Source organism: Globicephala melas, chromosome 12 (assembly GCF_963455315.2).
Source record: "Globicephala melas chromosome 12, mGloMel1.2, whole genome shotgun sequence".
Taxonomy (NCBI): domain Eukaryota; kingdom Metazoa; phylum Chordata; class Mammalia; order Artiodactyla; family Delphinidae; genus Globicephala; species Globicephala melas.
The window spans coordinates 58,738,633-58,760,763 of NC_083325.1; the positions used below are offsets into that span (position 1 = coordinate 58,738,633).

Sequence of the window (22,131 nt, forward strand, 5' to 3'; positions counted from 1 at the left end):
CAGGAACACACATATTGATAACTACTTTATTTTTATTTATTTTTATTTATTTGTTTTTGCGGTACGTGGACCTTTCACTGTTGTGGCCTCTCCCGTTGCGGAGCACAGGCTCCGGACATGCAGGCTTAGTGGCCATGGCTCATGGGCCCAGCCGCTTCGTGGCATGTGGGATCTTCCCGGACCGGGGCAAGAACCCGTGTCCCCTGCATCAGCAGGCGGACTCTCAACCACTGCGCCACAAGGGAAGCCCTGAAAACTACTTTAAATGTAAATGGATTAAATGCTCCAACCAAAAGACATAGACTGGCTAAATGAATACAAAAACAAGACCCATACATATGCTGTCTACAAGAGACCCAGTTCAGACCTAGAGACACATACAGACTGAAAGTGAGGGGATGGAAAAAGATATTCCATGCAAATGGAAAGCAAAAGAAAACTGGAGTAGCAGTTCTCATATCACACAAAATAGACTTTAAAATAAACACTATTACAAGAGACAAAGAAGGACACTACATAATGATCAAGGGATCAATCCAAAAAGAAGATATAACAATTGTAAACATTTATGCACCCAACATAGGAGCACCTCAATACATAAGGCAAATGCTAACAGCCATAAAAGGGGAAATCAACAGTAACACAATCATAGTAGGGGACTTTAACACCCCACTTTCACCAATGGACAGATCATCCAAAATGAAAATAAATAAAGAAACACAAGCTTTAAATGATACATTAAACAAGATGGTCTTAATTGACATTTATAGGATATTCCATCTAAAAACAGCATATTACACTTTCTTCTCAAGTGCTCATGGAACATTTTCCAGGATAGATCATATCTTGGGTCACAAATCAAGCCTTGGTAAATTTAAGAAAATTGAAATCGTATCAAGTATCTTTTCTGACCACAACACTGTTAGACTAGGTATCAATTACAGGAAAAAAATCTGTAAAAAATACAAACACATGGAGGCTAAAAAATACATTACTAAATAACCAAGAAATTACTGAAGAAATCAAAGAGGAAATTAAAAAATACCTAGAAACAAACGACAATGGAGACACGAAGACCCAAAACCTATGGGATGCAGCAAAAGCAGTTCTAAGAGAGAAGTTTATAGCAATACAATCCTACCTCAAGAAACAAGAAACATCTGAAATAAACAACCTAAATTTACACCTAAAGCAATTAGAGAAAAAAGAACAAAAAAACCCCAAAGTTAGCAGAAGGAAAGAAATCATAAAGATCAGATCAGAAATAAATGAAAAAGAAATGAAGGAAATGATAGCAAAGATCAATAAAGCTAAAAGCTGGTTCTTTGAGAAGATAAAAGTGATAAAGCATTAGCCAGACTCATCAAGAAAAAAAAGGAAGAAGACTCAGATCAATAGAATTACAAATGAAAAGGAGAAGTAACAACTGACACTGCAGAAATACAAAGGATCAGGAGAGATTACTACAAGCAACTCTATGCCAATAAAATGGACAACCTGGAAGAAATGGACAAATCCTTAGAAAAGCACATCCTTCTGAGACTGAACCAGGAAGAGATAGAAAATATGAACAGACCAATCACAAGCACTGAAAGTGAAACTGTGATTAAAAATCTTCCAACAAACAAAAGCCCAGGACCAAAAGGCTTCACAGGCAAATTCTATCAAACATTTACAGAAGAGCTAACACCTATCCTTCTCAAACTCTTCCAAAATATAGCAGAGGGAGGAATACTCCCTAACTCTTCTATGAGGCCACCATCACCCTGATACCAAAACCAGACAAGATGCCACAAATAAAGAAAACTACAGGCCAATATCACTGATAAACGTAGATGCAAAAATCCTCAACAAAATACTAGCAAACAGAATCCAACAGCACATTAAAAGGATAATATACATGATCAAGTGGGGTTTATCCTAGGAATGCAAGGATTCTTCAACATACACAAATCAATCAATGTGATACACCACATTAACAAATTGAAGGAGAGAAAGCATATGATCGTCTCAATAGATGCAGAAAAAGTTTTCGACAAAATTCAACACTGATTTATAATCAAAATCCTCCAGAAAGTAGGCATAGAGGGGATTTACCTCAATATAATAAAGGCTATATATGACAAACCCCCGGCCAACATTGTTCTCAATGGTGAAAAACTGAAACCATTTCCACTAAGATCAGGAACAAGACAATGTTGTCCACTCTCACAACTATTATTCAACATAGTTTTGGAAGTTTTAGGCACAGCAATCAGAGAAGAAAAAGTAATAAAAGGAATCCAAATTGGAGAAGAAGAAGTAAAACTGTCACTGTTTGCAGATGACATGATACTATACATAGAGAATCCTAAAGATGCCACCAGATAACTACTAGAGCTAATCAATGAATTTGGTAAAGTAGGAGGTTACAAAATTAATGCACAGGAATCTCTTGTGTTCCTATATACTAATGATGAAAAATCTGAAAGAGAAATTAAGGAAACACTCCCATTTAACTCTGCAACAAAAAGAATCAAATACCTAGGAATAAATCTACCTAAGGAGACAAAAGACCTGTATGCAGAAAGCTATAAGACACTGATGAAAGAAATTAAAGATGATACAAACAGACGGAGAGATATACAATGTTCTTGGATGGGAAGAATCAACATTGTGAAAATGACTATACCACCCAAAGCAATCGACAGATTCAATGGAAACCCTATCAAACTATCAATGGCATTTTTCACAGAACTAGAATAAAAAATTTCACAATGTGTATGGAAACACAAAAGACCCTGAATAGCAAAAGCAATCTTGAGAAAGGAAAACGGAGCTGGAGGAATCAGGCTCTCGGACTTCAGACTATACTACAAAGCTACAGTAATCAAGACAGTATGGTACTGGCACAAAAACAGAAATATAGATCAATGGAACAGGATAGAAAGCTCAGAGATAAACCCACACACATATGGTCACCTTATCTTTGATAAAGGAGGCAAGAGTATACAATGGAGAAAAGACAGTCTCTTCAATAAATGGTGCTGGGAAAACTGGACAGGTACATGTAAAAGAATGAAATTAGAACACTCCCTAACACCATACCCAAAAATAAACTCAAAATGGATTAAAGATCTAAATGTAAGGCCAGACACTATCAAATTCTTAGAGGAAAACATAGGCAGAACACTCTATGACATAAATCACAGCAAGATCCTTTTTGACCCACCTCCTAGAGAAACAAAAATAAACAAATGGGACCTAATGAAACTTAAAAGCTTCTGCACAGCAAAGGAAACCATAAACAAGATGAAAAGACAACCCTCAGAATGGGAGAAAATATTTTCAAATGAAGCGACTGACAAAGGATTAATCTCCAATATTTACAAGCAGCTCGTGTAGCTCAATATTAAGAAAAAAACCAACCCAATCCAAAAATGGGCAGAAGACCTAAATAGACATTTCTTCAAAGAAGATATACAGATTGCCAACAAACACATGAAAGGATGTTCAACATCACTAATCATTAGAGAAATGAAAATCAAAACTACAATGTGGTATCACCTCACACCGGTCAGAATGGCCATCATCAAAAAATCTACAAACAATAAATGCTGGAGAGGGTGTCGAGAAAAGGGAACACTCTTGCACTGTTGGTGGGAATGTAAACTGATACAGCCACTATGGAGAACAGTATGGAGGTTCCTCAAAATACCTGAAAATAAAACTACCATATGACCCAGCAATCCCACTACTGGGCATATACCCTGAGAAAACCATAATTCAAAAAGAGTCATGTACCACAATGTTCATTGCAGTTCTATTTACAATAGCCCGGAGATGGAAACAACCTAAGTGTCCATCGACAGATGAATGGATAAGAAGATGTGGTACATATATACAATGGAATATTACTCAGCCATTAAAAGAAACGAAATTGAACTATTTGTAGTGAGGTGGATGTACCTAGAGTCTGTCATACAGAGTGAAGTATGTCAGAAAGAGATAAACAAATACTGTATGCTAACACATATATATGGAATCTTAAAAAAAAAAAAAAAAAGAATAGGTTCTGAAGGACCCAGGGGCAGGACAGGAAAAAAGATGCTGACGTAGAGGATGGACTTGAGGACACGGGGAGGGGGAAGGGTAAGCTGGGATGAAATGAGAGAGTGGCATGGACATATATACACTACCAAATATAAAATAGATAGATAGTGGGAAGTAGCCACGTAGCACAGGGAGATCAGCTCGGTGCTTTGTGACCACCTAGAGGGGTGGGATAGGGAGGGTGGGAGGAAGATGCAAGAGGGAGGAGATATGGGGATATATGTATATGTATAGCTGATTCACCTTGTTATACAGTAGAAACTAACACAACATTGTAAAGCAATTATACTCCAGTAAAGATGTTAAAAAAAAAAAAAAAACAGGGCTTCCGTGGTGGCACAGTGGTTGAGAGTCCGCCTGTCGATGCAGGGGAAACGGGTTCGTCCCCTGATCCAGGAAGATCCCACATGCCGCGGCCCAGAGCAGCTGGGCCCGTGCGCCATGGCCACTGAGCCTGCGTGTCCGGAGCCTGTGCTCCGCAACGGGAGAGGCCACAACGGTGAGAGGCCTGCGTACCGCAAAAAAAAAAAAAAGCAAAATGAGTCCTTGAACCAAAAAACCTAATTAAGCTTGTAATTTTTCTGATGGTAGATCCAAGAGATGAAGCTGCGGTTTTTATTTTTTCCCATGTGTAGAAACAGGAAGATGTAGATTACTGTGCTCCCGACTGACTCTGGGAAACCATTTCTCTCCCTGAGATTGGCGTTGACTATGAATACCCCTTATTAACCCCATTTTCACTTTTCCCTGATTTTAGACAGTTCCATCTTTGCTATTGCACGTTAATTATAAAGAAAGGTGATGAATTTTTTCTTAAGTACTTAACTCAATGGAGGTTCTAATTTTCAACTTGCAAAGTACTGGAGATTAGGATGCACGAATTGCATCATATGGAAAGTTCAAGGTAACGTTATTTTGTGCAACTGATATTTTCGTGTTTTCCCCCATTAGAATATCCCCATTATTTTTCTCTCCATATAAAAACAGTACTTGCTCATTTAAAAAAATAATCAAGCAGTATAAGACTGTGTACACAAAGAAATGAAAATTATCTACAATCTCACCATCCAATAACTTCTGTCAATTTTTTTAAATTGAGATATAGTTCACACACTATAAAATTTATCCTTTTAAAGTGAACAATTAAGAGGTTTTCAGTATATTCACAAGATTGGGCAATCATCACCCGTATCTAGCTCCAGAAGTTTTTCAGCATGCCAAAGAAACTGCTGTACCTATTAGCTGTCACTTTCTATCCCCTGTACCCAAACCCCAGTCCCTTGCAACCAATAACCTATTTTCTGTCTCTCTGAATTTCCCTATTCTGGACATTGCGTTTAAATGAGATCATACAATATGTGATCTGTTGTGACTGGATTCCTTCGTTTAGCATAATGTTTTCAAGGTTCATCCCTGTTGTAGCAGGTAAAAGTACTTCATTCTTTTTTATGCCTGAACAACTTTCCATTTTACAGATAGACTACATTTTTTTAAACCACTCATCCTTCATTGGTGAATATTTGGGTTGTTTCCACTTTAGGGCTATGATGAATCATGCTGCTATGAACATTCATGTACAAGATACGTTTTCAATTCTCCTGGCCTAAGAATATTTTAATCAATAACATTTCAGACTTTTTCTATGCATATCTATATTTACAGATAAATATATTGTGATATATTATTGTCCCCAACTATTTACTCCCATTTCCTGTAGGAGAAATAATTCCTGTAGGCAATTAATCAGTTGCAAAATGACTTGCAGTGCCTTCGGAGAGAATATATATCCCTACCCCGCCATCAACCCCATCATGTTGCTTCCTTGGTCAATGGTCTGTGAGTGCATGCACTATACGCCACAACTGAGCAGAAGTTTTAGAGCCAGTGTGTTTTTCTGTTAGCTGTCCTGCTCTTTCCCTCTGCTGTGGGTAGGAGACTGCTTTTTCAGTTTAGGTCCCAGAACAGGACCAAGGAGCTGAAATGCAGCTGACTGTAGCCGTTAACAATGTGAAAGAGAAATGAATTAGTATTATGAGCCACCGAGATTTGGGGGTCATTGTTTCTGTAGCAAAGCTGACTAATGCATAAATAAATCATAGATTTTCTGTTTTCCCCACTTACTGGTATAGTGTTGACATTTTTACAGATGTAAATTTATAACAGTGGAGTTACTGCAACTGAGGTCCAAACAGACTAAGTGACTTGTTCTAGGTGACAAAATTAGTAAGAGAGACAAAGTCAATTTTATATCCCTGCTCTGACTTGCAATCCTGTTTTCTAAGTAAAGCAAAGGAGACGGTAATCTGGGACATTCTGGTGGGGTTACAGGACATTTATAAAAATCCTCATGCAACTGCACAATTGTTGGTCTGAAAATTCCAAACTGGCTCATGTTGTACTAATGAATGAGTTAATACTAATTGGAAAATTGTAAAAAGCTGAAATGTGTGTGCTGTGCTTTTTGCAAAAATTTCTCTTTTAAAGCGGGTAGCATATTATAAGAGTTAATCCTTATTCTTTATCTCTGCAGCCTTCAGGTCTGGAATCCGTACTGACAAATAAGTAGTTCTCTGCTTTCAATCCATTTTGTGTGCCTCACCCAACTGCCACTGTGTTTTGCATGATTTAACACAATCGCCTGCTTTTGCCCCAGAGGCTGGATGGTTTAGCCTCCAAGGAACCACGAAAGGAAGGAAATCTTGGCCAGCATCTGCCCACACTCCGTCTGGTTTAAGGCAGTATTTCCATCTCTTTTTCTATCTTAAACTCATAAGTAAATAACAGTTTTCCATAACTAATTTTCAGAAAGAAAGGATTTTGGTAAATCACCACTATTAGTTAATAATAGCCAATAGCTTACAAATTACCATGGTTAGAACATACAAGTTTTAGTCTTACTATCACTTATAGGTGATAAAATGGCCACTGGAGGTCTTCAGAAACCTGAACCCAATACCGGAAGAGTTTGTCTTCCTTATTTTCCACTGAGGAGGCAAAACTCCATTAAAAATAATTGACTTCCATGCTTTAAAAGAGGTGAGAATAGTTGTTTCTTTTACCAATTTATTTTTTTCCCTCTGATCTATTGGCACTTATACACATAAATATAGAGCATATGACCAGAATGCTACAAACTGTGAACCTTTTATACCAAATCTATTTTATATGTATTACAGCATAGGCTTTTAGAGATTATCTTAGTCTAATCGCCTCAATTTACAAGCAAGAACGGTAATATCCTCAGAACGTAAAGGGCATTTCCTAGGTCATGAAGCAGGTGGCAGAGCTGGGCCTAGAACACCCATCTCTTGAGCCTTAGCCCAGGTCTCTCTTCTCACTCTAGGCCACTCCCTTAGCAAATGTGTAACCCAGAGGGAATTTTTAAGACCTGTTCAAGATGGGAATAAGATGACACCATTGAATCTTCCAGAAAGTTGAACCACCCAGGGAAAGTGCCCTGTGAGTGGGCATGAGCCCTGTGGAGGAATAGGAACAAAGATACCTGCTAAGGTGACGGATGGAAGCAGACACAGGCCTTTATCTAGTGGCAAAATTATGACCAAGTAAGTTTCTCCAATCCTCGGATTGTCCCCCGAGTGGGACAAGCCAGGGCTAGTCAGTGACATCTAACGCAAGAGCAGTAGAACAAGGAACCCTGAGGGGGGTCAGTGGTTAAGACACTGCCGATATATTAACCCCTGAGCCCAGCAAGATCTGGATTTGGTCTATGAGAGGTAGGAACAACTTTGGCCTCGCAGCTGCTGTGAGGTTAATTGTTCTCCTCATCCAGCCAGGAGCCTTCAGTCCCTGGATCTGAAGGGAGAGCCACATCCTCTGGCCACATTCACCAGAGTCCACATTTCACCATGACCCAGGCATATCCTGGAACTGGGAGAAAAGTCAGAGGAAGCAAGACCTTGACAAGGCGGGTGGAGGGGAAACTAGAATCAGCAGGTGACCCCCAAATAATACTACCAACTCTGATCCAAGCTCAGGCTTTTAAGAGGGAATTAGAAATGCCCTTCACGGGAGGCTCACACAGGGCTTAGGCTATTTGTTTTTAAACCACCAGGTTATTCTTAGGCACAGGGTTTCATAAGGTCCCCAAGATAAGCCAGTGTTTGGAAGGCTGAAAAGGTGAGACACCCAAGCTCAGTAATAGGACTTATGGAAAAAATTAGGTCAGCCATTGTTCTAAGGCCACAGAGGGCCAACATTTGAAACGATTTTGCTTTTCTAGCTTTAGACAATTGCTAGGAGCATGGGGTAGGAAAAGGAACCTCAGATTATGAAACAATGTGGAAAACAGACATGGTGTGAATAATCATAATCAGAAGATCTTTTTTATATAAGTAGAAAGAGTTGTCAATCAGTAGAATTTTTGGTAGATTATATACCTAGATTATTGCTGGCACTTAAACTTTCTTTCCCTTTTCTCCTTTCTCTCAACTCCCCCAAATAGCCTCTGCTTACTGAAAAAACAAATCCAAAATGCCAAATAAATCTTCATTCTGATTACAAAACTCCAATGTGTAGGCATTCCGTCACTGCTTGTTATTAAGCAATTTCTGTTTCCAAAATGTAATTTTTTTTCCCTTTTTTTCTTCCTTTCAGACTTCCCCAAACATTTTATACTCCCAATCAGCTGTTTCTCATAACATACCTCTTAGGCAGGTCAGGGAGAGTTTTATCTGCACATTCCACTGGCACCCAGAAAGCAAGGTTAAGTGTAAGATCAAGGACACAGAGCCAGCTGGGGCAGAGCAGGAGTCCGGAGGCCCTACCACCCAGGGCTCCACACGCCTCATTATTTTTTTTTTTTTTTTGCGGTACGCGGGCCTCTCACTGCTCTGGCCTCTCCCGTTGCAGAGCACAGGCCCCGGATGCGCAGGCTCAGCGGCCATGGCTCACGGGCCCAGCCGCTCCACGGCATGTGGGATCCTCCCGGACCGGGGCACGAACCCGTGTCCCCTGCATCGGCAGGCGGACTCTCAACCACTGCGCCACCAGGGAAGCCCCACACGCCTCATTATTACACTGCCTTTTGAAAACCCTTGCTGAGACTGGAGTTCCTCCCCTTTTATTGCCACCCTTCAAATTATTAATGGTCCAAGAATCCAGAATCCCAACTAGAGTTTTGCTGAAATACCTCACCACGGTTGAGGCACACTCAGTGTGAAGCATCATTAAACTCACTGCCAATGGACCAAGCAAGACAAAAGAGCCACAGAATCCTACTTGTGAAACTAAAGGGCTATTAAAGTCACTTTCATTAGGCTGAGTTTTTCACCCACTTTATACTCGCTCCTCTGTTAACAAGGGGATCCCATTCCAAAAGTACTCTGGTGTCAGCATCATCATTACCAGAGATAGAAATTATATCTGAGATGTTAAGATGTGTTTAAGTGCTGGCTTTCTTTTCCTGGGAGGGCATGGGTTAATCACTCCTCTATCTCACCATCCCCTTGTGTTCTAAGCTTTGCAATTATTCCTTTCATGTTAATGATGGAGCAGAAGTATCATTCTGTTCCCATGAAGCTGAGCTATGTGGGCTCCAAGGGTGACCCTGCCCTCGGGAAGCTCAGAACCTAGGAGCACCTCCAATAGCATTGTCGGCTGTTGGTCTTCTTGACCATGACCCTGCGCTGGAAGGATCAGAGCTGCTGCCTGAACTTCATTAGTCAAGGCCGAATGGGGTGTATTCCCCCACCTACCCAGGCCTACATTAAACATATCTATCAATATAGCAACATTCAACTGGATTTAGAGCACAAATCTGGTGCTTTAAACCAACATTTGGACTGTTCACTATGAGAAACTTGGGGCTATAACTTTAAATTCTAATTTTAATCATTCATCCTGAGATGTTTGGTACCAAAGCAAAAAGTCCTCAAAGGTTAATCCTGGAAGCCATTTGCGTGAATCTATCTGACAAAAGCACAAAGGGGAAGAACACCTGTTTTCTAGTCTCATTTTCATCCATAACCAGCCATCTGACCAAGTCACAGGACCTCTCTCAGCCTTCTCACTTTCCTTATCTGGGGAAAGACAATACGTCACACTTTACCTTCAAGTATTTCAAGAATGATGTTAAGTAACACAGGCAAAGACACATGGTAAAATGTAATGCACTGTGTTCAAGAAGGAGAAGATTGTTATTTCTTTGTTCACTTGTGCTAGCATCCATCCTGCCATGTGAAAACTTACGGAGTCCGGTCAGCTGGAGCCAATGTCAACCCAAAGATTTTAATCATCACCAGTGTAGCCTAGTAGCTGTCCAAACAAGACTGAGCAACTGTCACAAATCGGAGAAGTGTAAGGACACAATGACTAAGTGTATTGTGGTGTCCTGAACTGGATTCTGGAACAGAAAAGGGGCATTAAGGGAAAAACTGGTGAAATCTGAATAAAGCCTGTAAATTCGTTAATAGTAATGTCCCAGAGTTAATCTCTTAGTTTTGACAAATATACCATCAATATGTAAGATGTTAACATTAGGGGAATTTGGGTGAAGGATTCACAGGAATTCTCTATGCTGTGTTTGAAACTTTTCTGTAAATCTACAATGATTCCAAAATAAACAGTTTATTTTATTTTATTTATTTATTTTTGGCTGTGTTGGGTCTTTGTTGCTGCACATGGGCTTTCTCCAGTTGCGGCGAGCGGGGGCTACTCTTCCTTGCAGTGCACAGGCTTCTCATTGCAGTGGCTTCTCTTGCTATGGAGCAAGGGCTCTAGGTACACGGGCTTCAGTAGTTGTGGCTCGCGGGCTCTAGAGCACGGGCTCTAGAGCGCAGGCTCAGTAGTTGTGGGGCACGGGCTTAGTTGCTCCGCGGCATGTGGGATCTTCCCGGACCAGGGCTGAAACCCATGTCCCCTGCATTGGCAGGCGGATTCTCAACCACTGCGCCACCAGAGAAGAGAGAAAGAAAGACTTCATAAACTTATCCACCAATCAAATTGTGGGACTTTATTTGAACCTGGATCAAAGAAACTATTTAAAAAAATTTATTTATGAGACAACTGAAAATTTAAACACTGGCTCTTTGATTATATGAAGGAATTAATTATTAATTAATTTTAGGTGTGCTAATGGGATTATGGTTATAGTTTTTTAAAGGAGTCTTTACTTTTTACAGACACAAACCAAATTTATAGATGAAATGATACAATGTCTTGAATTTGCTTCAAAAATAATACAGGAAGGGGAAGTTGGTGGGGGTGTGAAAAGCATGAGTAAATAATTACTGAAAATGGGTGATGGATGTTTGGGAGCTGATTATTTTATTTCACCTTCTTTGGTATGTTTCAAAATTTCCAGAATTTTTAAAAAATTAATTTAAAAGATCCAGCAGAGAAAAACCGTAATCCCGTACATTTTGATCACATCGCATCATCTCTGCTGCTGTATCTGCCACCTCAGCAGCCCCTCAGTTATTTTCATGCAGCCTCCCACCCTTACCAAACCCAGAGGCCAGCTTTGGGATCAAAGTTCTCCCCGGATCGCCCACTCACTCCCATGTGCCTCTGGGACAGGCTCAAAGGTACCAGAACATCATCTGGTACCAAGGAGGACTCTCAGCTGGGAAACCAACCCCGGGAACCTAAATCGGTTCTCCAGTACTCTGGTAGCCACACGGGCCACCCAAGCCCAGCAGTGAGGGAAGAGGGTGTTTATCATGAGTCTAAAGGCAGCCCTATCCTTCAGCCAACTCTAGGAGCAGAGAGGTCCCTTCTCTCTCTCTCAGTGATGGTTTTGACATTTTAGTTCCTTTCAACCTCCAAGCAAATTGGATCTGAACACAGATGAACAGGAAGAGAAGTGACGAAAAGTCAGGGCTTTATTTTAATGCCGAGTTTTTTTTCTTCCCCAGTGCAGAATTCATATTAAAGAAACAGCAGGATGCTGACAGGAAACTGTTGGTAAGTAGAAATAACACTTAAAACAAGTCAGAACAGCAGGCGTATAAGTTGGTTTGTTAATTATATCGGATTTTATTTTCTAATGAATGCCCTAAGAAAGGGGGGAATCATTCTGACAGCTGTTTGAAACCAATTTTTTTTTTTTTTTTTTTGCGATACGCGGGCCTCTCACTGTTGTGGCCTCTCCCGTTGCGAAGCACAGGCTCCGTACGCGCAGGCTCAGCGACCATGGCTCACAGGGCCCAGTTGCTCGGCGGAATGTGGGATCTTCCCGGACCGGGGCCCGAACCCGCGTCCCCTGCATTGGCAGGCGGACCCCCAACCACTACGCCACCGGGGAAGCCCTAAAACCAAATTCTAAGTCCTCTTAGAAAGATGATACGGAGCAAGAGCAATCAGATTGCTATGAAGCAAGAGGAGGTCTCCACCAGCCCCCGTCGTCGATCGGATCTGTGAAGCTTAATGATTTATAATCCTGTGGATGAGGATCTAAATTCCTGTTTTAACTGATGCCTGTGTTACTTGGTAGAGAAAGTCTTTTGCTCACTTATGGGGAAGGTACTGATCGAGACATACACAAAATGCACATGTAAGTTGCCCACATTTATAACAAGTAATCTATAGCTCTTTTCTAAGTATTATATTCCCAGAGAGAACAAAGTAAATTTGCCTTAGAGGAAAGTGTTAATTTTATCCTGATTAACTAGCTAAATGATTTACACAGTCATGAATCAGAAAGAAAGATATAACTTTTTAAATGATTTAAATGAGAAAGCAAAAAACTATTTGGGGAGCAAGGGTGGGAGTGAATTAACTGACAAGAGTGTTTTTAAATTGCCCTAGGGTGAATTAAGCCTCCTGCTTTTTTGTCAGAAATGAGTAATTAGTAAAAGGAAGCAGCATAGTTCACATCTTGGCATTTTTATCCAGAATTAAGGTTTCACATTATACATTCCCACTCTATGTGGCACTTTACAGTCTAACTACAAATACCTGCACATCCAATCAAGGACACCTTGGACATCAGGTCTATGCAGACAGAGCAGTCTGAATCATTTAGAACACAATATGTGATGGATAAAATACAATAATTAAGGGAAAAAGCAGACTTGTCATCTAGATAATCCAAGCATCATCTCAGTTCCCAGAGGGATGGCCCTCCCTCCTCTTCCCTTCACCCAGACCATCTTCAAAACTCTGCTTTGAATGGTGCCTCCTACAGGAAGCCCTCCCTGGTTCACTGACCTAATCCTTTCATTTTGCTCCTCACTGCCACAAGTAGCATGTCTGTTTTTTGCACTTGGTCCGTAGTAGCTTATCTTATATCATTATCAAAGTGTTCCTTTGCCTTTGTGTCTTTATTTTATCTACCCCCTTATAGAGAAGTGCCTTAAGGACCCCACTGTGTCTTCCATTTGCTGGGTATTTCCCCAGGGTGCTCCCTGTCATCAAGGAGGACTCACAGGAATGTTGCCTATCAACTGTGCACAGCCAGCATCAAATTGATGGCTTTGGCTTGGCTATCAGTCCTGTCTAAAAGTTTGGAGGGGGGAAATGTGAAATTATATAAATAATTTTTTTTTTTTTTTTGCGGTACACGGGTCTCTCACTGTTGTGGCCTCTCCCGTTGCGGAGCACAGGCTCCAGACGCACAGGCTCAGCGGCCATGGCTCATGGGCCCAGCCACTCCGCGGCATGTGGGATCCTCCCGGACCGGGGCACGAACCCACGTCCCCTGCATCGGCAGGCGGACTCTCAACCACTGCGCCACCAGGAAAGCCCTATATAAATAATTTTAATTAGATTCTTTTAAAATCTCCTGGAACCTGTTTCATTATCTGTTATGTAGAAATAATGTGAAATTTCCATCCCTCATCCTCCACCCTGATTTTCTTTAAATTGGCTATTCTTGGTTTTTTTGAATTGAAGGTTTCTTCAGGCTTGCTTGAATTTTACTAATACACTCAAAACTCAGCCTGTGGGCTAGATGCAAGGCTGTGTCAGCACAGATGCCAGCTCAGGGCAGCAGTGCTTCCTTCTCAAAGAGACTGGCTTGGCCACATTCCGAAGTTAATGCAATGTCTGTGGCTTGGGGGAGTTTGGCACAGTAAAGGGGTCTGAATTCCTACAGTCACTGACTCTGCAGTCCCTCTGGGGAGAAAGAAGGAAATGAAATTCTTTAACACATTCTCAAGTCCATGGAATTCTGGCAAACAACAGACGCGGTTAATTCAAGATGGGGCTGAATTAAGATAGAGCCAGAGATTGGGAATTGATTTCCCAGGGATTGACGTAAAATATTTTCTATTTGAAACACTTTCAAAATGGAATTTCTTACCCTCTCTTTATTAATATCCAACGTATTCAGGAACCTATCCTGAGGCTGTTTTAGCCAAGACATGTAGGACATGCAAGACATGCAAGACATGCACTTAAGAATGAGTGTATGTTGGGATTTGGGAAGGGAGGAGAAACTCGCTGTGAAGAAATGCATCCCTTCTGCTTCTGAGAGCCAAGGACAGCAATCCAATCTGCAAAATGTCTCTCATCAGCTTTCTTTCCACCAGCATCTCACAAAATTTCCTCAGAGTTTTCAAGAAAACTGGTGGGAGAGGTCATGCTGACAATGAGGGGCAGCTGTAGGCAAATTAGCTCAGGTGTGGAGTTAGGCAAGAAATCAGTGGCTACGGCTCCATGCTCCCAATGCAGGGGGCCCGGGGTTCGATCCCTGGTCAGGGAACTAGATCCCACATGCCGCAGCTAAAGATCCCGCTTGCTGCAACAAGGATCCCGCACACGGCAACGAAGTTCCCATGTGCCGCAACTAAGACCCAGCACAGCCAAATATCTAGGTAGATGATAGATATATAGATAGATAACAGATAAATAGAAAATAGTTTTTTAAAAAAGAAAGAAATCAGGCTAAGGGTTGGAACAACTAATGAAAGTGCTAAGAGCAGAATGTCCAGTTGACAGCACCGGTATGTACCCCAGCTGCCCAACCGTGATGACGCTGGGTAGTGGGAGAAGCCCATGAATGGGAAACCAAGCGGTGGGAGCAGTTTCCAACTGTCCAGTGACCAGGTTCTAACCATCTCTCCAGCACCCATCAGTGGGGGCCTGGCAGTGTCTTGCTATGCCTTTCCAGACCTAGGGTCCCCCATCTGTAAAATACGCAGGGCCAGCTCCACGGGCGTGCACTGGGCTTAGTGCTCGGCTGACACCATCTTGAAATTCTTAATAACAAGGGACCCCATATTTTCATCTTGCACTGGGTCCCACAAATTAGGTAGCTGGTCATGGAACTAAAAGTAGGATATTAAGGGGTTCTAGTTAAATGAATTGATTCATTTATATTATTTTGTTTTAAGCTATCTATAAAATTATCCTATGAAATCAGGGTGATGAGAGGATGGAAACTAGAAAGAGACCACACTTTAAACATGCTTTATTGGCAAATGGTGTGGTCTTGATCAAGAGGCTACTCCAATTAACTGACAAGGTTAGCTGAACTCCTCCATATAGATTAACTGTCAGCAATAAGATGCTGAGTTACTTACTAAACACAAAAATTTATACTCAAGGTATCTTAATCTCCTGGCTCTTTCGATGTCAGGGGATGCTCATTCTAAATTCTCATTGAATAATACAACATAGAAAATGTATGGCTGTTTTAGATTCTGGTGATTTTAGTTATATTAAGATCATAGTAATATTCACAATAAAAAGCAAGCATTTATTAAAGACTGACTATGAGGAGGGATCTTTTTTAGGCTCTGGGATTTGAGATTTAGGGCTAGGATCAAAGTCGGGATTAAAGTTATAGGGGTTAGGATTAGGGTTAGGGGTTGGGATTATGATTAAGGCACAGTAGCTGCCTTGGAGACATACTACACACAGAAACCTAGACAGACTATTCATGTGTATAAACAACATACACATGCTTGCACACACATACACACACTGTAGAGAAAAAGAAGGAAGTTTGGTTAAGGACCAGTGAGCCTCAGAATACTGCAGGAGTTCAGGGGAGGGCAATCTCAGGAAGCCAGTCTAAACCCATCATGGTCCCCCTTGGTGACAACAGGGTGGGCCCCATGGTATTCCCTGCAGCTGGTTCCTGTTCGAGTTTGGGAGTCATCGTTGAGTCAATGAATATGTGGTGACACCGCTTCCTGGGAGGCTCTGGCTAGTCCTATGGAGACCCAGAGGTGAACAAGCTGAGGCTCTGGCCTCCACACAGCTCCAACCCAAGGGAACGAGGAACACAGATGTGTGATGGATGCCATGACCACCACCCCCGCCCCCTGCAGCTGAGTGACAGGAGGACACTGAGAGAAGATGCTTCAATGTAATTCTCTTTGGGTTATTGATGGAGACAGTTGGAAAACGAGAAAATCATCAATCAGGGGAATCAAAAGAAGCAATCTTCCATCAGTAGGAGTGCACCAGGGAATGGTGAGGTGAGAATGTGACTTAAGATAGCTGGCTGCCGGGCAGTCCCAAGATCTTCCCAATCCTATTTGCTCAGAGTGACAATCACAAAAAATGTTACCCGACATTTCTAAAAGTAAAGAAATATGCAGCATCATTTTGCTTTGCTGTAAACAACTCTGATTTTTAAAACCCAAAGAGATAAATCACTGAAGAATCCCTGATTTTATAAAATGTCTCACTACAAGATGGCCTTAAAAAGGAAATTCCCACAGTAGTACATTTTAGGTAGAATTTGACTTCCACCCAAAAAATTTATATGCAACATGGAAGCAGCCCATGTACTATATAAAGTCAGGTAGGCTTGAAGTCGATCCAAGTCATAAAAAAAATATGAAGCAGTCATTCTTCACCAAGATTATTCAATTGAGAAATCTGGAAGAGCAATCTAAACAACAATCTTCCTGTCAGTGGCTATATTATTAGCCTGCAGCTTTCCAGTTTCCTGTATGTTGACAGGAAGCTGATCTCCTGAAGTAGAAAGAATAAGACAATGTATACCCGTGGGATAATTTCTTCAGCCCCATTAAATGTTAGTCAGGGCCAGTTTGTCTACACACAGCCCCTTCCACTGCAGAGAAAAGTCTGAAGTAACAGATTGGCATACAGGGATTTCCAGGAAAGTTCCAGAATGAAGTATTTAAATGACGACTTGTGAGCACTTAGAAATTGAGAAGTGATCACTGATTTGTATTTTCTTGAGCAGCCATCCTAAATGATTGATGAAAAGACTCATGTGAAGCCAGAGGGAGGGCCCTAATAGAATATCACAGGGCTCTTCCCTGCTCAACATTTTTTTTTTTTTTTTTGGCGGTACGCGGGCCTCTCACTCTGTTGTGGCCTCTCCCGTTGTGGAGCACAGGCTTGGGACGCGCAGGCCCAGAGGCCATGGCTCACGGGCCTAGCCACTCCGCGGCATGTGGGATCTTCCCGGACCAGGGCACGAACCCATGTTCCCTGCATCGGCAGGCGGATTCTCAACCACTGCGCCACCAGGGAAGCCCCTTGCTCAACATTTTATCAACTCCTAGAATAAACATTTGGAAAGCCCTTTTATCAAAATCATGTGGTACACAAAGCTGGAAGGCTAACCTATTAGGTAGCAGAATCTAGATTCAAAGAGTTTCAGTAGTATGGAAGAAAGAATCAAAACAAACAAAATATAGTTTATAAGGGATAAATGTGAAATTTTACATTTAGGATTTTATATAAAGGAAAAAATCTGGCTTGATGGAAGGTCATGTGACAGAGAACTAGGTGTCTTGGCTGGACACAGGTTTTACATGGGCCCTTAATGAAATATAGATATTAAAAACAACAACAAAACACTAATGGATTCTTGGCAGTTAACATTTATTTTCTCCTTGGTTATCAAGGATTCTTATTTTCTTTATACTCTTCTGAACTTTTCCAAGTTTTCTACAATAAGCATATGTTATTTTTATGAACAAAAAAAAATTACTCTTAGTCTTTGAAAATATTTGAATGACTGTCTATGGAAGTTGGAACAGGGTATTCTGTATAGTTGTAGAGGCTGGAACTAGGAAAAATGGCTAGTATCCAGTTCACAGTGGAGTGAATTCCTACTCCTGGAAGTGTCCACATAAATGTTGGCTAACTACAAAGGTAGCATAGTATAGCATGGTGGCTAAAAGCTCTGGTTCTGACAATGGCCTGACAATGGGTTCAAATCTTGACTGTGCCCCTTATTACTTGTATGACTTAGACAGGCATTCTACTATTTCTCCATCTATGAAAGATGCATGATGGCAACTGTACCCTTATGGTTACAAAGGATTCAATGGATTCATCTGTATCAATGTTCTTAAGACAGTAACTGGTCTATGCTCAATAAACATTAGCTACTAGTATCTGTCAGAAGTGGTACAGAAAGGATGTCTGCTTCACTCGAGAAATTAAACTAAATGATTACCAAGGGTTCCCTGCAATTCCATGATCTTATTGTTCTAGGTGGGAGATTGCCCCCCTCAGGTGGTACTCTCTTATTACCTAAGTCTGAAGTTCTGAACAGAATCTTGATAATGACAAAATTATTGCAGGAGAGGAAGTGTCCACAGGAGGATGCCGTCCAAAGGTTATGCAGAATCTCATGAGTTTCCTTACCAATAATAGAAAGGAGACCCAGCAATGGCACTGGACATGTAAACCAAATTCATGATTGAGGTTCCAATGACTAGATAAAAGATAGGGCATGGGTGAAACAGTCAGAAGAAAAGGGAGCCAAAGGAATTACAGTAAACAAAAGTCCATGTTCATTTATTTATTCATTCATTCATTTGTTCAACAAATGCATTTCCCAAGCATCTTCTATGTATGTACTAGGTACTGTGCTGGCTCTAGGCACAGAAAACCAGGCAAAGTCCCTACCCTAATGGAGTCTACAGTCAGTGGGAAGTTTATTTGAACCAAATAGTTATACCAATAAATATAAAATTACAGCCATGATCAGCATATGAAGGAAAAGTACCCAGGGTCATATGGTAGAGATTTGCCCTGGATATAGAGGTCAGGGAAGATAGCCCTGGGGAAGCCATGACTGAGCTAAGATTTGAAGAAAGGGGGGAAGTTACAAGATGAAAAGGGGCAAAAAGCAATTGGGGAGGGGAAGCACAGCAAGTAAAAGGAAGTGAAAGAAGACCAGAGTGACTGGTGTGCAGGAAGCATGGTGGAGCATGGTTTGAGATAGAGCTGTATGGGTGCAGGGCCTGTTAAGAATATTGTACCCTAAAATAATGGAAAGGCATTCAAGTATTTTAACCATTTTCAGGTGGCGTGGGGGTGGACATGAAGATCAGGTGAAGAAATCACTCTGGCTACATTGTGAGAGGCAAAGGTCAAAATGGCTGCAGATAGACCAGTAAGGAGGCTTTTACAGCAATCTGGGTGAGAGATGATGGTAGCTTAGGATAGTGGGAAAGGACGAAGGGAGAGGAGTATGGATTCAGGAGAGGTTTAGAAGGCAAAATTGAATGTGAAGGGTAAAGCAGAGGAAAGGGTCCTGGAAACTCCCAAGTTCTGGCCTGCTTAACCCTTCAGTGAGATAGGGAGCACTGAAGAGATTTGAAGTGGGGCCTGGGGGAGATCAAAAACTTGGTTTGGGGACAAAACTATAATTCAAGAAGATACATGCACCCCTATGTTCATAGCAGCACTATTCACAATAGCCAAGACATGGAAGCTACCTAAACGTCCATGAATGGATAAAGAAGAGGAGGTACGTATTATATATACAATGGAATACTATTCAGTCATAAAAAAGAATGAAATAATGTCATTTGCAGCAACATGGATAGACCTAGAGATTATCATACTAAGTGAAGTAAGTCAGAAAGAGAAAGACAAACACCATACGATATCACTTATATGTGGAATCCAAAATACGTCACAAATGAAACTATCTATGAAACAGAGACAGACTCACAGACATAGAGAACAGACTTGTGGTTGCCAAGGGGGAGGTGTGGGGGAGGGATGGATTGGCACTAGCAGATGCAAACTACTATATATAAGATGGATAAACAACAAGGTCCTACTGTACAGCACAGGGAACTATATTCAATATCCTGTGATAAACCATAATGGAAAAGAATATAAAAAAAGAATGTGTATATATATGTATAACTGAGTCACTCTGCTATTCAGCAGAAATTAACACAACATTATAAATCAACTATACTTCAATTTAAAAAAGTAAAATTGGAATAAAAGAGTTTGGTTTTGGATGTGTTACATTTTAGATGTCTGTGAGACTTCCCAAGTGGAAATGTTAAGTAGGAAGTTGGATACGTGGGTCTAGAGCTCAGAGGAGAGATCTAGGCTGGGGAAACATTTTTGGCATGAATAAAATATAGAATAAGGAGAGAAGAGTGTCCAGGAGTGAGCCTTGGGTGTTTTAATATTTATTGACTTGAGAAGAATAGATAAGGCTACAAAGGAGATAGCAAATTGGCTGTCAGAGAAGATAGAGGAAACCAGAAAAGTCTTGTGTCACTGAAGCCAAGAAAAGACAGTGGTTGCAGGCGGAGGAGTGGTGAACGGGGTGGACCACTGTTGGGAGGTCAGGGAAGAGGAAGAACCTCAGCACAAGCTGTTTGGTTGGGTTGATGGGTCAGGACCCAACCTGACAGTGACCTGAGGAGTGAGTGGGAAGTGAACAAATAGAGTCCACAAGTATATTCTTTCTAGAAGTCTCTAGAAAGGGGAGAAGAGAATGTGATGGTTTGAGAAGAAGGTACGGTTGGGATACGGTTGTCTCCACTCATCCCACTCCACTCTCAAGGGGAGTCTTGAGTATGCTTTAAAGCTGACAAGAAGAATCCAGTTGAGAAGAGACTGAAAATAAAAGCATGAGGAGAGAACATGCAGCACCACAGTGGGATAAGGGGCTAAAAAGGATACATGGCCAGGGACTTGCCTTTTGGCCAGGGAGATGACGCAGGAAGAACTGCCTGGTCACAAGGTGGTCACAAATGGTAGGACTCGATGTTATGACAATGCTGGTGGAGAATGAAGCAGCTGTGATCAAAGCTCTGTGTTTCTCCCTGGTTTAGGCTTCCAAGCCAAATATTTGTGAGAAATTGGTACGGTACTACCAAGAAATCTTAGCTCAGGTGTCCCAGAGATTGGATCCTTGCCCCAGATAGAAATAGCAGTAGTCGCTGTGGGTGGGAGTTCTTAGGGTTCTCTTCTGAGTTGAAATCCAGACCAATTATTATCTGAGGAAATGATATCAGGTATGTTTCCTCATTCAGGTCACAAGATTATTTCCCAGAACCATAACATTTTGCAAATGAAGAAACTGAGCTGCATCCCTAGCTATGGCTCATCTCAACCAGAATGGAAGAATTTGGAGTTTGCACGAGTCCAACTTTCCAGTGTTTTCTAAAGTGTAGAATACCAACATGGCTTGAAGCCATCGTCTGGGACACAGTGTCTTCAGACACCCACTCCCAGGCCTTATGAAGTCACAGCAGTGAAGGAAATCCAGTTTGTCGCGAGCATCTGCTAGGTGCCAGGCTGTGTGTCAGTCTCATTGGCAGGCATCATCTCATTTAATCCTCCTAACAGTCTCTGGATCTGAGCTTCTACCCAAGAGAAGAGAAATCTGCTTGACACCTTTCTGAGAGCTCCAAGCTGGTTCTTTTACTTCCCTGGTGGCCTTCACGTATGGCTCCAGGCTAACCTGGCCTGCCAGGCCCATGACAAAGTAGATGTTTGAGTTTATGGCAGCACATTTCCCTGAGCTTTTCCATAATTCTCCCAGCCAACCCAAGTGCCAGGAAAGGTCTGTATTTTTATCTCAACTTTCCTTTCTTCCAAGTTGTGTTCCAGACAAATATTTGTGGTCATTGCTCAATGAGACCAAAGTACACAAATGTCATGTGCTAATTAAAAAAAAAAAAAGATAAAAGGCAGGAGGAAGGATTTTCTGAGTACTTACCAGAGACCTAATACATTACTTTTTAAGCCAAGCAACCCAAGCTTAATTCCAACCCCCATTGTCAACATCCTTCCATCTCTCAACTGACAGAACCAGAGCAAGCCACTGAGCAGGGCTTCGAGGAGGAAGTGAGGTTTCCAACAAATAGAAGGCAAACTTCT

The 22,131-nt window shown here is 41.4% G+C and overlaps 1 long non-coding RNA gene across 1 annotated transcript in view; it reads right to left on the reverse strand.

The window, feature by feature from the left end:
- LOC132593316 (uncharacterized) overlaps nucleotides 1-22,131 on the reverse strand; it is a 107,708-nt gene that overhangs the window by 4,929 nt on the left and 80,648 nt on the right. The window lies entirely within an intron of this gene.